The following is a 15,222-nucleotide window of genomic DNA, read 5'->3' on the forward strand; positions in this document are numbered from 1 at the left end:
TATGGCTTTGCAGAGGGATGCCTAAATGAAATATGACAACATGGTCACCTCTTTATATGGCACCTGTGGGCCTTTTCAGCTGTCACTGCAAAGAGTGCAATATCAATTTGAACAGATGACAAAGTGTTGTCATTTTTCATTCTGATATTGTACTGAATGGTTTGGACAGAAGCAGTTTACAAAAGCGGCATCTTGTCTGATTTTTGCCTAATCTAAATATGTTCAAACACTTTGCTTAATTTTTAACATCTATGATTATACTGAATTTTTTATATTGGCTACTACAGAAGTGTAACAGAGCACATACTCCACATTCACAAAGTTATCTAATCATACTGTGCTGGCCACATACGATGAAGCTACCATAGTCTTGAAGTACATGCTCATTAGGGTTGACAAGAGCAGCAAAAACCTAGAGCACATTAGTTCATTTCGGCATTTAAAGACACAGGGTTTTTTTTTTTAAAGTTACAGCACTTTGTAAATAGCATGTTCCAATTTTGTTTTTTAAATCCCTTTTAAAAAATTGCTACTTCTATTAATGATCAAAACCCTTTTGCAGAACTTGAGGAAGGATGGGTATTCAGCATCAACAAGACAGTGAAACTGACTATACTTTGCCCATTGAATAGCACTTCCTGTAAACTGATTATTTTTCTTTATCATTCTTCAGTTACAGTAATCTGATGAGTTACTTATAACGAAAGTAGGCACAACTTTAGATGGAGCTGTTATTTTTCAAGTTGACACTGTCCTTTAACAATATTTGGAGATCCTCTCGACAGATATGCAAAATGCTTTGCAGACATTAACTAAGCCTCAGTGTTCCTTACATTAATGTATTACTATATCTGTTTGCAAATGGGAAACTGAGGTACAAAAAGATGATGTGATTAGCCTAACAGTAAGTCAGAGGCAAAAAAGATAAAAGGAGCTAGGAGTCCTGATTCCTACTCTCCAACTATAACACAAGGCTAAGCCATGAAAGTTAACAATCATGATTTAAAAACATAAATAAATGTTTTTATTTAAATCATGATTTTTTTGTAAATTAAAATATTTTATATACATGTTGCTAGTTCTTTACTTTCTTCCCATGTAACAGTCTTAAACTGCTAGTGAATATTTTGTATTTTTTCTTTAATTTCCAAATTGTTAGTAGAATTTCAGATTTTACATGCATATTTATTCTAACAAGTTTCACACTTAAAATGAAAAAAGAAAAGGAGTACTTGTGGCACCCTAGAGACTAACAAATTTATTTAAAATGCTGATCTGTGCTGAAAGACAAGCCCAGGGCCCCCAATAACAACCATACTGTGAGAACAACAAACTCAAACACAGAATTGATAAGCATAGAACCTGTGTTATATCTGCAGTCGCCTCCACCACCTTCCATTGTTGAGGCCTTGGGTGTTGGTAAACCACACTCCTTCCTGTTCTCTCCTTGAGGCACATAATGGTATAGTCTCCTGAAGACTGCCATTTTAGTCTAATCCTTGCTATTGGGCTTAATTTTGGAGTAACTGGGTGGGGATTAGCGGCCTCTGTTGTGCAGTAGGTCAGACTAGATATGGGGTTCTCAAACTTAATTGCACCGTGACCCCCTTCTGACAACAAAAAATACTACTCAACATCGAGGGGGGGAGGGGGAGTCTGAGCCTGCCTAAACCCCACCACCCCAGGCAGGCGGGCCAAAACCAAAGGGCTTCAGCCCCAGGTGAGCGGTCTGTAACCTGAGCACCGCCACCCAGGGCTGAAGCCTTCAGGGTTTGGCTTCAGCCCCAGGCCCTACCAAGTCTAATGCCAGCCCTGGTGACCCCATTAAAATAGATTCGTGACCCACTTTGGGGTCCCAACCCATAGTCTGAGAACTACTGGACTAGATGAGCTGCTAGTCCTTTCTGGTCTTCAACTCTCTAGGTACGATTACAAGCCATTAAAAACCCGTATCTGGGTTGTGCCAACTGACTCAGGCTTGCAGGGCTCATGCTAAGGGGATGTTTAATTGTAGTGTAGATGTTTGGGTTCGGGTGAAGTGAGGTGGGAAGGTATTTGTGTTACAAACACCAGAGGTGAAAGTAAGCCGGTACACCGCCACTACCGCAGCTGGAGCCCCGGGCCCCTTAAATCAAGATTTAAAGAGCCTGGGGATTTAAGGCCCTGGCTCTTCCAGCTGAGGCCACGCCCCCTGCTCAGGACTCCGGCATACGGTAAGTCCTTTAACTTACTTTCACCCCAGACAAACACCATCACTTGTACACATTTACATAGTACACAATTCAGTCTTTAACCATACACTTGCCTGAAAAGGAGAATCCAGAGAAGTATATTTTTCTCTTTGCCTGTACACCACTGAAAAAAATAAAATTAGATCTAAAAAAAGTTTAGACCTCCGTCAAAGTTCTTTGAAGAATTGTCAAGGGACTCAATTTGTAGACTATGGCTTGCACTTTTCCTGAACAAACCTCATTAGTCCTTGACAATGACCTAAAACTGGGTTTGCTTGCCTAGGCCTCCCCCCACAAAAAGATCTGACTGTAGGATTGTGGCTTGTATCTTTCATCTGCCTATGGTCCTTTCTAACAAAACTAAGGAGACAAACTTAATTGCCAGATATTGGCAGGATTACATTAAGGATTGTTTACCAATTTTTCTTTGGTTGAGATACCTTATATCTGAAGTAAATTCCATTTGGAATATTTAACTGGCTTTCAACCACAAAATAACTGCTCCCTATCAGTCATAGTTTTATGGCTAGGTCTCTGTCACCATAGTATCACATTTCAATACTAAAAAATGTGATCCTAGAGAAATGAGAGGGACATTACCTTTAAAATGTGTTTTAGATGTATAGTTCATTTTGTCTACATCAACAGTAAAAGCATATTCATAAATGTAGATTCCTGTTCCAAATACTGTAAATCTAGCTATGAATAAAACTAACTGCACTGCATACATTTAAAGGTAAAGAGAAGAAAATCCACAGTACGTAGGCAAGGTATATTACCAGAATTTAATCTCAACATTTTTCTATCACCACACTTTGTTCCAAATGCTGATTTTCTCCCCCACCCTTTATAAAAAAAAAAAAAAAGCGTTACCTGCCAATTTCTCTCTCTGGTCCTAATCCTGTTTTCTTGTATCATTTCTACTTCCAAAACTAGAACGGCTAGCATCCAAAATTAGATCCTGAACAGCCCTCAGGATTTATTTTCTTCATTTTTATATTCCACAGTATTTACTTATAAAACAGGAGTTCATTCCAAAGAAAGTATTTTAGAAATCAAAATTTGTACCCATTTATATTAAACAAAATTAAACTGAATAAACTTTGGACAAGACAGACCATAATCACATTTCTCTCTCATCACAACGGGGGTGGGGGTCCGTGCACCCCTTTATGAGTTGTTTGCATAGTCACAAAGAAAATTACTATTTAGAGAATTGCCCTTTGGGCTCTATATCAAATGTAAGCACAGATTCATAATTGTTTAACTTTAGCTATCTCTTCTTTCTCCTTTTAATTTTCAAAGCTCCCTAGCGGTCTCTTTTTTCCCTACTTTTTTCCCTACTTCCTTAATTTCTCAGTTATTAGCCCAAGGCTTCTGAACGGTCAGTGCACAAAGCATGTCCCGGTTTTTAAAAAAATTGTGAACTAACTTTTGACAGGACTTCCTCTCAAAACACATCATGGAAACAGGTTACGGACGTGCTTCATATGATTAAAATTGGGCTAATGGACAACACTACACCAAGCCCAAGATGTGAACAAAAACATACTACAGACCAGCACCAGTAAAGACAAATATTAGCAAATATGGAGGCTTTTTCAGTATATGTCTTGTTTTGAGAAAGCTTGCCAGCGGATTTCAGTGGTAGCCATGTTAGTCTGTATCAGCAAAAAAAAAAAAAAAAGGAGTCCTTGTGGCACCTTAGAGACTAACAAATTTATTTGCGCATAAGCTTTCGTGGGCTAGAACCCACTTCATCAGATGTATGAAGTAAAAGATACAGGAGGAGGTATAAATACATGAAAGGATGTGGGTTAATTTACCGAGTGTTAGGTCAGTCAGTCTAACGAGATAAATCAATTAACAGCAGGATACCAAAGGAGGAGAAATAACTTTTGAAGTGGTAAGAGAGTGGCCCATTACAGACAGAGTAGCAGCCCTGTTAGTCTGTATTCGCAAAAAGAAAAGGAGGACTTGTGGCACCTTAGAGACTAACCAATTTATTTGAGCATAAGCTTTCGTGAGCTACAGCTCACTTCATCGGATGCATTCAGTATTTTCCACTGAATGCATCCAATGAAGTGAGCTGTAGCTCACGAAAGCTTATGCTCAAATAAATTGGTTAGTCTCTAAGGTGCCACAAGTACTCCTTTTCAGACAGTTGACAAGAAGGTGTGAGTAACAGTAGGGAGAAATTAGTATTGAGGAAATTCAGTTTAGGTTTTGTAATGACCCAACCACTCCCTCCCTTAGGGTATCCTGCTGTTAATTGATTTATCTTGTTAGACTGACCTAACACTTGGTAAAGCAACCCACATCCTTTCATGTATTTATACCTGCTCCTGTATCTTTTACTTCATACATCTGATGAAGTGGGTTCTAGCCCATGAAAGCTTATGCCCAAATAAATTTGCTAGTCTCTAAAGTGCCACAAGGACTCCTCGTTTTTCTTGCCAGCAGAGACACTGGGGAAATATTAAAATGTAGAATATCAAAGGGCTGGATTAGCCTCACCTCTAATATATAGACTATATAGACCAGACAGACTGAAAGAACTGGTGTTAGTAAAATGTAGCACAGCAAACTTACTGTCATTATGAAAAGGTGCTAATAGGAGTTCTTTGCATCAACAGACATGGAGGAAGGCTGTGAAGACTTTTTGCTTTTCTACACTGAACACAGTGTCGTTTTTTTAAAAATCAACTTGTTTCAGTTATTTAAGGTATCAAGGGCCCTCGGGCATTTGTCTCATTCTTACACCCCAGAATTTCTGGTAACAGAAAGCTTGTTTTATTGAAAATAACAAACAGATCCTCTGACAAACAACTTAGTGATGAGATCTTTATTGTAAGGGCCACTCATACTCCTATACAAACAAATTCCAAGAGAACCAAACAATTAAAAGTGAAACCTAGAGCAGACAGGGCACATAACTGAAATAAACAGCTATGGCAGGGCTCTCAAACTGGTGGTCAAGACCCCTCGGAGTCATGAGGTTATTACATGGGGGAATCACAAGCTGTCAGCCTCTATCCCAAACTCTGCTTTGCATCCAGCATTTATAATGGTGTTAAATATATTAAACATATATTTTAATTTATGAGGGGGGGGTCGCACTCAGAGGCTATGTGAAAGCGGTCACCAGTACAAAAGTTTGAGAACCACTGACCTACAGTAATCAACAGATGGTGTGTGGCTATGAGAAGGGGCTTGTCTACACACCAACTAGAACTGAAATAACTAAGCTGGTTGTAATTCACACTTTTCGTTACTTCAAAGCAAATCTGTGTATAGACTCTTACTTTGGACTATATCAAAACAGTACACTCTCAATTTGAAAAGTGTCAACACACAGATTTGCACTAAAATAATGGGAGGTTTTAATTACAACCAATTTAGTTATTTTGGTTCCAGTCTGTGTATAGACAGGACCTAAGTAAAAGGTAAGCTAAACTGAAAACAGTCTGGATGCCCCAAAAGGTTCATCTTGTCATTTAGTTTTCAAACAGTTGTCAAGTAAACTATGGGTTTCCTGGTCTAGATGACAACCAGGGCTTAACAACACTTATATCAAACCTTACCTTTGTCTCAATCACAAAATATACCACTCCCTCTCCCACCCTGGAATTCCTACAGTATGTGAGCACTGCAGTTGGCTGGCAACCCTTCTCATGTGTGTCAGAAAACAAGGCAATGAACCAGCAAATAAGGCAGAGTGGAATCACTTTAAACGGTCACACTGCAAGCACCCTACACAACCAGAGTAGCATGTTAGAGACTGGGGATCCAAACCAAAGAAGCTCATGCAACATGAAAGTTATGTTAATATGAGGTGGTAATAGCAGAACACAGAGGAATGTAACTTACCATATTATCCCAGGACATCAAGTCTATTGTACTTGCTTATGGGAACCAGAAACTCAGTATCTGAACCAAAGCCTCTCAACAGTACCTCAATTTCTATAATGTGCCTGAGTCCAGGCCTTTTGCCACATGCCCCACCAGATCATCACCTGTTTTCCCCTTTCAAATCACTTCTTAGAAGCCCACTTGATCTACATTGTTTACCCAAACTATAGCTTCTTGTCCATTATACTATGCAATTACAATGAAGTCCTTGCAAAAAGATTGGTGTGTTTTAAGTGCCTTTTACCTACTCTAAAGGGCGGCCTACATAAAGCTCTCTATATAAACCGTACTAATTTGTATATCTACAGGACTGATATATTCACATAAGTCTCTGAAATATCATAAAGGTAGAATAATGGTTTCCTGTAGCCCATGAATTTAACAAGACTTTTATTCCGAGGAATAAATGAACGATTATACAGAAGAATCTCACTAACTCACACAAGTGAAGACCAGTTGTCAATTACAGAATTTTGTGAATTAGCAACAGAACAGGTGCACTAAAACCATGCTAATGTAGCATTAGCTATACTTTGTTCATTCATTTTCACTGTTTAATTTTAATGAAATGTGATAGGCAGTAAGATATTTACAAATATTCTGCACCACACTGTGAAGATAAGGAAGTCAGACGCGTGGCAATGTACAATAATCTCTGCCAACAAAGCTCTGCTGAGAGAGAAGGAGAAACCGAAGGTTTCATAGTTCTGTTGATCACACTCCTTTTTCTGCCTTCAACGAGGTGTCAAACGCCCGCAGCAAAGTACCATGTTATGGACGGGTCAGGGCAGGACAGGGAGCGGGGACTCCAGCTCGGGGAAGGGGCCGGGGCGCTGGGAGCGAGGGCTCTGGATTCCTGGGGCTCCAGCGGGGCTCCAGCTGTTCCAGGGGGTGGGGGCAGACGGAGACTAGGGCTCCGGACTCCTGGGTTCTGGCCTCAGTGCCGGGAGGGGAGCGGGGTCCAGGGGCCGGGGTGGGCAAAGCGGCGCGGCCCAGCCCTGCCCAGGGCCCAGCGGGCGGCGAGCCGCAGCCCCCGGGCTCGGGCTCGGGCTCGGGCTCGGGACGCGGCCTGCCCCAGCACAGAGCCGAGCTCAGCCCGGCACCGGGGCTCCATCCCCGGGGCAGCCTGCCTGAGTCCAGGGAGCGGGGCCGGCGGGAGCGGGGCGGCGCAGCTGGCACCCGGGACCCTTCCCCACTTACAGGCCGCGCGGGCGCTGCAACTCCCGTGGGGCCGGGTCCCTCCTCCTGCCCCCGCCGGCGGGGCCGCTTCCGGGGCCGCTCAGACCCCGCCGCCACCCGCTCGCGGCGCGGACACGCGAACCCGGAAACACAACCTCCTGCCGGAAGTGACGGGGGTCGGGGGCGCACGGGCACGCGCACGCGCCGGCGGGAGAGGGGGCCGCGGGCACGCGCCGCGGCCTGCGCTCCGGGCCCGGCTGGCGCGCGCTCCGGTAGCCGCTGAGCCGCGCCGAGCCGAGCCGGCCGCCGGGCCCGCAGCCCTCGCCCGCTGGCGCTGGGGCGCCCCGGCCGTTTGGGGCGCTAGGGAACAGCCGGGAGTAACCCCCGAGCAGCCCCGCGGCCCTCGTGGAGAGTCGGCCCGGGCGCTCGGGTGCCGAGCTTTGCAGGGAGCGCCGGCCGGTCTGCATCTTTAGGGCCGAAGGGCCTTCCTCTCGTAGAGGGGCTAGCGTCCCGCAGACGAGACAGAGACCCGGCATCTAGAGGAAACGTGGGGGACGCCTTGGAAAGGGCCGGCTGTCATAATTTGCAAAAATAAGAAAGTGAATGAACAATTTTGGCGTAAGAAAGACCCAACAACCACAGCCAGGAAAATGGATGTCATTAGAATGATCTTGCATCCACCTTGGAGACAGGATACAGATTTCATTTAGTGGGGTTTTCAATCCGCTCTCTCTCTTAGGAACACAGGAATTGCCATCCGGCATCGGACCCGGGCATCTGGTTCAGTACCTTGCCTCCAACAGCGACCACACTCAGATGCTTCAGGGGAAGGTGTAAGAATCTTGCTGGGGTTTCCTATCGTACTTGGCATCATAACTGATTCTTACTTCCCATGTAAATTACATATGCACTGAGAGTCTGCATGCACTTTATTAATTTTCTGTTGTCCCTGTCATAAAAGAGGATTTACTCAGGATATACTTTTGTTATTCCTTTCTTACTTTCTGTCACACATTAATCTGGGGTTATTGTGGCAAAATTTGTAAAAGAGGATGGTTTTGCAATGTGTCTGGAACATGGTCAGACTCTAGAGGAGATCAGCCCAATCCAAACTCATTTTACATCCTTCAGTCTTTGGTCTTCATGTGCTTCATTTTGGGCTTTGTGGGCTCTGTTGTTTCAGAGAAGTACAGATGTCAGACCCCTTGTCTACCCTAGAAAGGGTTTGCTGGCAGAGCAAGTGAAGACACAACTTATACAGCCAAAAGATTTATTTTGCTAGTATTGTTTGTATCAATTCTTCAACCAAAATAAGCTATACCAGCAAAAGGACTACACTAGAACCTCAGATTTATGAACTCCTTGAGAATGGAGGTTGTTCATAACTCTGAAATGTTCCTGAACTCTGAACAAAACATTATGGTTGTTCTTTCAAAAGTTTACAACTGAAATTGACTTAATACAGCTTTGAAATTTTACCATGCAGAAGAAAAATGCTGCTTTTAACCATCTTAATGTAAATGAAACAAGTACAGAAACAGTTTCATTACCTGGTCAAATCTTTTTTAAAAACTTTCCCTTTATTTTTCAGTAGTTTATGTTCAACATAGTACTGTACTATATTTTTTTTCTCTGCTGCTGCCTGATTGCATACTTCCCATTCCAAGGGCGTGGCTACACTGGAAACTTCAAAGCGCTGATGCAGGAGCACTCCCGCGGCAGCGCTTTGAAGTGCGAGTGTGGTCCCACGTGAATGCTGGGAGAGAGCTCCTGGTAATCCACCTCCACGAGGGGATTAGCTCCGAGCGCTGGGAGCCTGTCTACACTAGCACTTTAAAGCACTCAGACTTGCTGCGCTCAGGGGCGTGATTTTTCACACCCCTGAGCCAGCAAGTTGGAGCGCTATAAAATGTAAGTGTAGACAAGCCCCAGGTGAGGTCTGTCATTGGCTGACCAGTTTGTAACTCTGGTGTTCGTAACTCTGAGGTTCTACTGTATTTTTGTGTGTCAATACTAGGGCTTTTGCTGGCATAGCTATGTCAGTTGGGGTGGTTTCACGCTCCTAATCAATATAGTTATACCTACAAAACTTTTTTAAGTGTAGGCCAGGCCTGACTGTATAATGAGTGAAGATGTATTTGCTGATCAAGTTGGTCCTGAATATTTGATAGCCTTATTAGGACTAATATCTTCAATTGGCAATAAAAATATACATGGAGCCAGTATGTGGATCAGTGCACAGGGCAAAATGAGCAGGTGGGTTTTTGTGTGCTGTATGAGTTAGAACCTCTGTATGGCTTCCAGTGCACATAATTATACCGTGAATTACAATCTATTCTCCAGGGCTTTGTCCAGACCAGTTTTAAATGTCCCAAGTGACAGCTTCCATCACTTTCTTTGAGAAACTATTCCACAGGTGATAACTACATAAGTTCTGCCTGCCAGCCTTTAACTAGAAGAAATGGGCATTGCTGTGAATAATTTGCTTTTCAGGGGGATGCATTCTGACACACTTGAAGTGCACAACAAGCTATAACACCCAGCCTATTGTGCCTCACTGATTCTACATACAGAATGTGGACATTGCACTGCTGTTTATGGATCACTTCACACTTTGAGTGCCAATATGTACATATTTATTCAGGGGACACCATCATAGGGCCTAATCACATCAGCCACACGATCAGAGGCTCGTTCACCTGCACATCTACCAATGTGATATGTGCCAGCAATGTCCCTCTGCCACGTACATTGGTCAAACTGGACAGTCTCTACGTAAAAGAATAAATAGACACAAATCAGATGTCAAGAATTATAACATTCAGAAACCAGTCGGAGACCACTTCAATCTCTCTAGTCACTCGATTACAGACATAAAAGTCGCAATATTACAACAAAAAGACTTCAAAAACAGACTCCAATGAGAGACTGCTGAATTGGAATTAATTTGCAAACTGGATACAATTAACTTAGGCTTGAATAGAGACTGGGAGTGGATGGGTCATTACACAAAATAAAACTTTCCCCAAGTTTATTCTCCTCCCCCCCACCCCCCACAACTGTTCCTCAGATGTTCTTGTCAACTGCTGGAAATGGCCCACCTTGATTATCACTACAAAAGGTCGTGTCCCCCCCCGCTGCTGGTATTAGCTCATCTTAAGTGATCACTCTCCTTACAGTGTGTATGATAACACCCATTGTTTCATGTCCTCTGTGTATATAAATCTCCTCACTGTATTTTCCACTGAATGCATCCGATGAAGTGAGCTGTACCTCACGAAAGCTTATGCTCAAATAAATTTGTTAGTCTCTAAGGTCCTTTTCTTTTTGCGAATACGTACATTAGTTGCTGATAATAATACTTAAAAAATATTTTTAAAAAAATCAGATTCCAGGTATATTTTGTCAAATACAATGTCCAAGAATCCGTAATTAACAGTGTCTCTGATAATATATACTGTATTGCAATACAGAGAACCACTATCATAAATAAAGGGAGACATGGATGAATTTATAATTAAAAATGCACTAGAAATTACAAGCATAATTTATTTACTAATGTGCACTGGAATATATTTTCTGTGTAATATTTTAAAAGTGGCATTAATAGATAATAGTAAACAAAATATTTTTAAACTAAAATTTTAATAAATATTAGAATTAAATGTGCTATACAATAACTGCTTCAAAATGCAAATAAAATTATTTAAATAGGAAAACCAAATTTAAAAGTATCGCAAATGGTATTTAATATAATCAAAAATATGAAAAATATACTACAAGTAATAGAGGATATTCATGTTTATAAAACTCCTTTCAGATTAATTTTTATAAAGAAAAGTGGGGTAGTTACAAATTTTAAATAGGTTTCTGAGAAGAGATCTGGGTTCTATTCCCAGCTTTACTACAGACACCCTGTGTGACCTGATGTAAATACCTGTTGATTTTTTAACAACCCTGGCACACGTACAGTCTCTCCATAGTTGAGGGGGCAAGCAGGTTACATTGTAAATCCACTTTTATGCCTCTTGTAACTTTGACTAATTTTCTTCAGACTTTGTAGAAAGTTGGTTGGCCTTCACAATTAACCCAGCAATTTGCAGGCCAAAAACCCGTTTATCTAGCCCAACTATTCGAGTTATAGGTCATCAAAAGATTTGGATCTCTCACCTCAGATATGGTTTGCTACTTCCTTCAAATTTTCCACAGTTGAATGTAACTGAAAAACACGTTACATGCGGTATAGAAGAAAAGAAGTTGTATTAAAGAAAAGATAATGACCAATTGTTGCAACAAATTGTAATTATTATAATCTGTACATGAGCAGTTGGCACATATTATTTATTATTTGTATTACCATAGCAGCAATGATCCCTAGTCATGAACCACAACCCTGTTGTACTTGGTGCTGTACAAACACAATAAAAGGCAGTCCCTGCCCCCAAGAGCTTACAATCAAAGCATCAGACAAGAGACAACAGATGGATAGAGACACACAGGGGAATACAAGGAAACAATGAGACAATATTGGTCAATATGACTGACTGGTTTCAGAACACCAGTGGCCTAACTACTGTCCATTTTTTTGCAGGCATTGTGGCAAAGGTGAGTTTTAGGAGGTTAATGGGGTAGCTTGGTGGATGTTTGCAGGGAGATCCTCCCTGCAGATGAGGGGCAGCACTAGCAAAGGCACAAAGGTGCTTGTTTTAAAATTTAACAAGTGGACCATGGAGGGTGGTGTCAATGAGCAAGGTGGAGTTGACATCTTGATAGTGAATGAGAAATGATGGGTAGGATGGGGATAAGCCATGAAGGACCTTGAAACTGAAGACAAGTAGCTTATGATAGAGAAGAGGGTACCAATGGAAGGATTCAAAGGGGTGACGTGATCAAAGTGACAATCTAGGAAAAATTATCTTTGCAGATGCATTTTAAACGGATATGAGCAGGGCATGATTGTATTTGCCAAGGACAGAGAAAAGGCAGAGCACCCTTTCTATGTCAGTGGGGCCCCCAGCAAACCTATGAGCATCTTGAGGTCAAGGTCTATGGCACAAAGCCCATTTCCAGGCATTAGTAGGATTTTCAGGCTGGTGGGGTCAATTTTCAGAGCTAGTCCCAACAAGGAAACAATAAAACTGGCCAGATCTCTTGAGACAGACAAGGGTTGGGCCAAGCAGGGAGAGACTGGGGAGCCAGAAAAGGAGGGGTGGGAGGGCCAAGGGTCTGCAACTAACCCTGATTCATCACTAAACCCCAACAACGGGGAGTTGAGGGGGAGCCAGGAACCCCATGGGCCCGAGCCCCAAGGACAGGGGGCAAGGGGGAGCGGGGCACCTCACGGGCCCGAGTCCCACCGCTGGGGGGTGAGGGGGAGCCGGGCACCCCACGGGCCCGAGCCCCGAGGACGGGGGGCGGGGGGGGAGCCGGGCACCCCACGGGCCCGAGCCCCGAGGACGGGGGGCGGGGGGGGGGAGCCGGGCACCCCACGGGCCCGAGCCCCGAGGACGGGGGGCGGGGGGGGAGCCGGGTACCCCACGGGCCCGAGCCCCGAGGACGGGGGGCGGGGGGGGGGGAGCCGGGCACCCCACGGGCCCGAGCCCCGAGGACGGGGGTCGGGGGGGGAGCCGGGTACCCCACGGGCCCGAGCCCCGAGGACGGGGGGCGGGGGGGGAGCCGGGCACCCCACGGGCCTGAGCCCCGAGGACGGGGGGCGGGGGGGGGAGCCGGGTACCCCACGGGCCCGAGCCCCGAGGACGGGGGGCGGGGGGGGGGAGCCGGGTACCCCACGGGCCCGAGCCCCGAGGACGGGGGGGGGAGCCGGGCACCTCACGGGCCCGAGCCCCGAGGACGGGGGGCGGGGGGGGGAGCCGGGCACCCCACGGGCCCGAGCCCCGAGGACGGGGGGCGGGGGGGGGGAGCCGGGCACCCCACGGGCCCGAGCCCCGAGGACGGGGGGCGGGGGGGGAGCCGGGCACCCCACGGGCCCGAGCCCCGAGGACGGGGGGCGGGGGGGGGGAGCCGGGCACCCCACGGGCCCGAGCCCCGAGGACGGGGGTCGGGGGGGGAGCCGGGTACCCCACGGGCCCGAGCCCCGAGGACGGGGGGCGGGGGGGGAGCCGGGCACCCCACGGGCCCGAGCCCCGAGGACGGGGGGCGGGGGGGGGAGCCGGGCACCCCACGGGCCCGAGCCCCGAGGACGGGGGGCGGGGGGGGGGGGAGCCGGGCACCCCACGGGCCCGAGCCCCGAGGACGGGGGGCGGGGGGGGAGCCGGGTACCCCACGGGCCCGAGCCCCGAGGACGGGGGGCGGGGGGTGGGAGCCGGGCACCCCACGGGCCCGAGCCCCGAGGACGGGGGGCGGGGGGGGAGCCGGGCACCCCACGGGCCCGAGCCCCGAGGACGGGGGGCGGGGGGGGAGCCGGGCACCCCACGGGCCCGAGCCCCGAGGACGGGGGGCGGGGGGGGGAGCCGGGTACCCCACGGGCCCGAGCCCCGAGGACGGGGGGCGGGGGGGGAGCCGGGTACCCCACGGGCCCGAGCCCCGAGGACGGGGGGCGGGGGGGGGGGGAGCCGGGTACCCCACGGGCCCGAGCCCCGAGGACGGGGGGGGGAGCCGGGCACCTCACGGGCCCGAGCCCCGAGGACGGGGGGCGGGGGGGGGAGCCGGGTACCCCCCCGCAGCAAGGCCAGCGGGCAGCTGAGGCGGTGATAGAAAGTAGCGCGACGCCCCGCCAACTGTTGCCATAGTAACAAAGGGGGCGGGACCGCAGCGCCCTTCGCCCCGTGCCACGTGACGGCTCGAACACTCCAATCCCAAGTTTCGCGAGGAAGGGGCAGGGCTCCTGACCACGGCGGAGTGGGCCCCGCCCCGCGCGTTCTGATTGGCAGTGTGCTCTCTCAGTCCTGCTCTGATTGGGCAGCGAATTCGCAGCTTGTTGGAAAGGCCCCACCCTCCGAGTGCTCGGAGCGGCTCGGGCCCCGGCTGCGCTGCAGGGTGACCCCTGGGGGAGGCTTCAGTCGGGCCTGCCCAGCACAGACCAGAGAGGGCGGATGCCGCGACGGAGGCCACGCCCAAAGGGCGGGGCCTGCAGCCTGATTAGGGGCGGGGCGTTTGGAAAGGGGCGTGGTGAGGACTGGGTGGGATTTGCCTGAGGGGGGGTGGGATCTAGAGGGAAGAGCGTGATGCGCGGGGGGGGGGGGTGAATCTGGGGTTGGGAACCTTGGGGGGGAAGAGGGGAGGGAGATGAAACGGTGGGGAGGTACCTGTCGGGGGAGGGAAGAATGGTGGGGGAGGTGACAGGACATGGGGGAGGGACTGGAGGGAGGGTTGGGGGGCTGGGGATGACAGGACACTGGGAGGACGGGAGGGAGGGTCAGTGTGGGGGGTGGCAGGACACTGGGAGGGTAGGAGAGTGGGTCAGTGAGGGGGCTGTGGGGTGACAGGACACTGGGGTGGGAGGCAAGGTCAGTGTGGGGGTGACAGGACGCTGGGAGGGGTGGGAGAGGGTCAGTGTGGGGATCTGGGGGTGACAGGACACGGGAGGAGGAGAGGGAGGGTCAGTGTGGGGGTGACAGGACACTGGGAGGAGGGGAGGGAGGGTCAGTGTGGGGGGTGGCAGGACACTGGGAGGGTAGGAGAGTGGGTCAGTGAGGGGGCTGTGGGGTGACAGGACACTGGGGTGGGAGGCAAGGTCAGTGTGGGGGTGACAGGACGCTGGGAGGGGTGGGAGAGGGTCAGTGTGGGGATCTGGGGGTGACAGGACACGGGAGGAGGAGAGGGAGGGTCAGTGTGGGGGTGACAGGACGCTGGGAGGGGTAGGAGAGTGGGTCAGTGTGGGGGCTGGGGGGCTGACAGGACACTGGGAGGAGGGGAGGGAGGGTGAGTGTGGGGGTGACAG

At 48.3% G+C, this 15,222-nt stretch overlaps 1 protein-coding gene across 3 annotated transcripts in view; it reads right to left on the bottom strand.

Annotated features, from left to right (window-relative positions):
• The window catches only part of MAPKAP1 (MAPK associated protein 1), a 156,720-nt gene extending 149,224 nt beyond the window's left edge, over positions 1–7,496 (bottom strand). For all 3 annotated transcript variants that reach the window (XR_007353025.2, XR_007353026.2, XM_048822976.2), the window contains exon 1: positions 7,344–7,496. The gene's annotated coding sequence lies outside the window, so the exon portion shown is untranslated. The remainder of the gene's footprint in view (positions 1–7,343) is intronic.
• Between the last annotated feature and the right edge of the window lie 7,726 nt (positions 7,497–15,222).

The sequence above is a fragment of the Caretta caretta genome, chromosome 16 (genome assembly GCF_965140235.1).
Source record: "Caretta caretta isolate rCarCar2 chromosome 16, rCarCar1.hap1, whole genome shotgun sequence".
Taxonomy (NCBI): Eukaryota; Metazoa; Chordata; order Testudines; family Cheloniidae; genus Caretta; species Caretta caretta.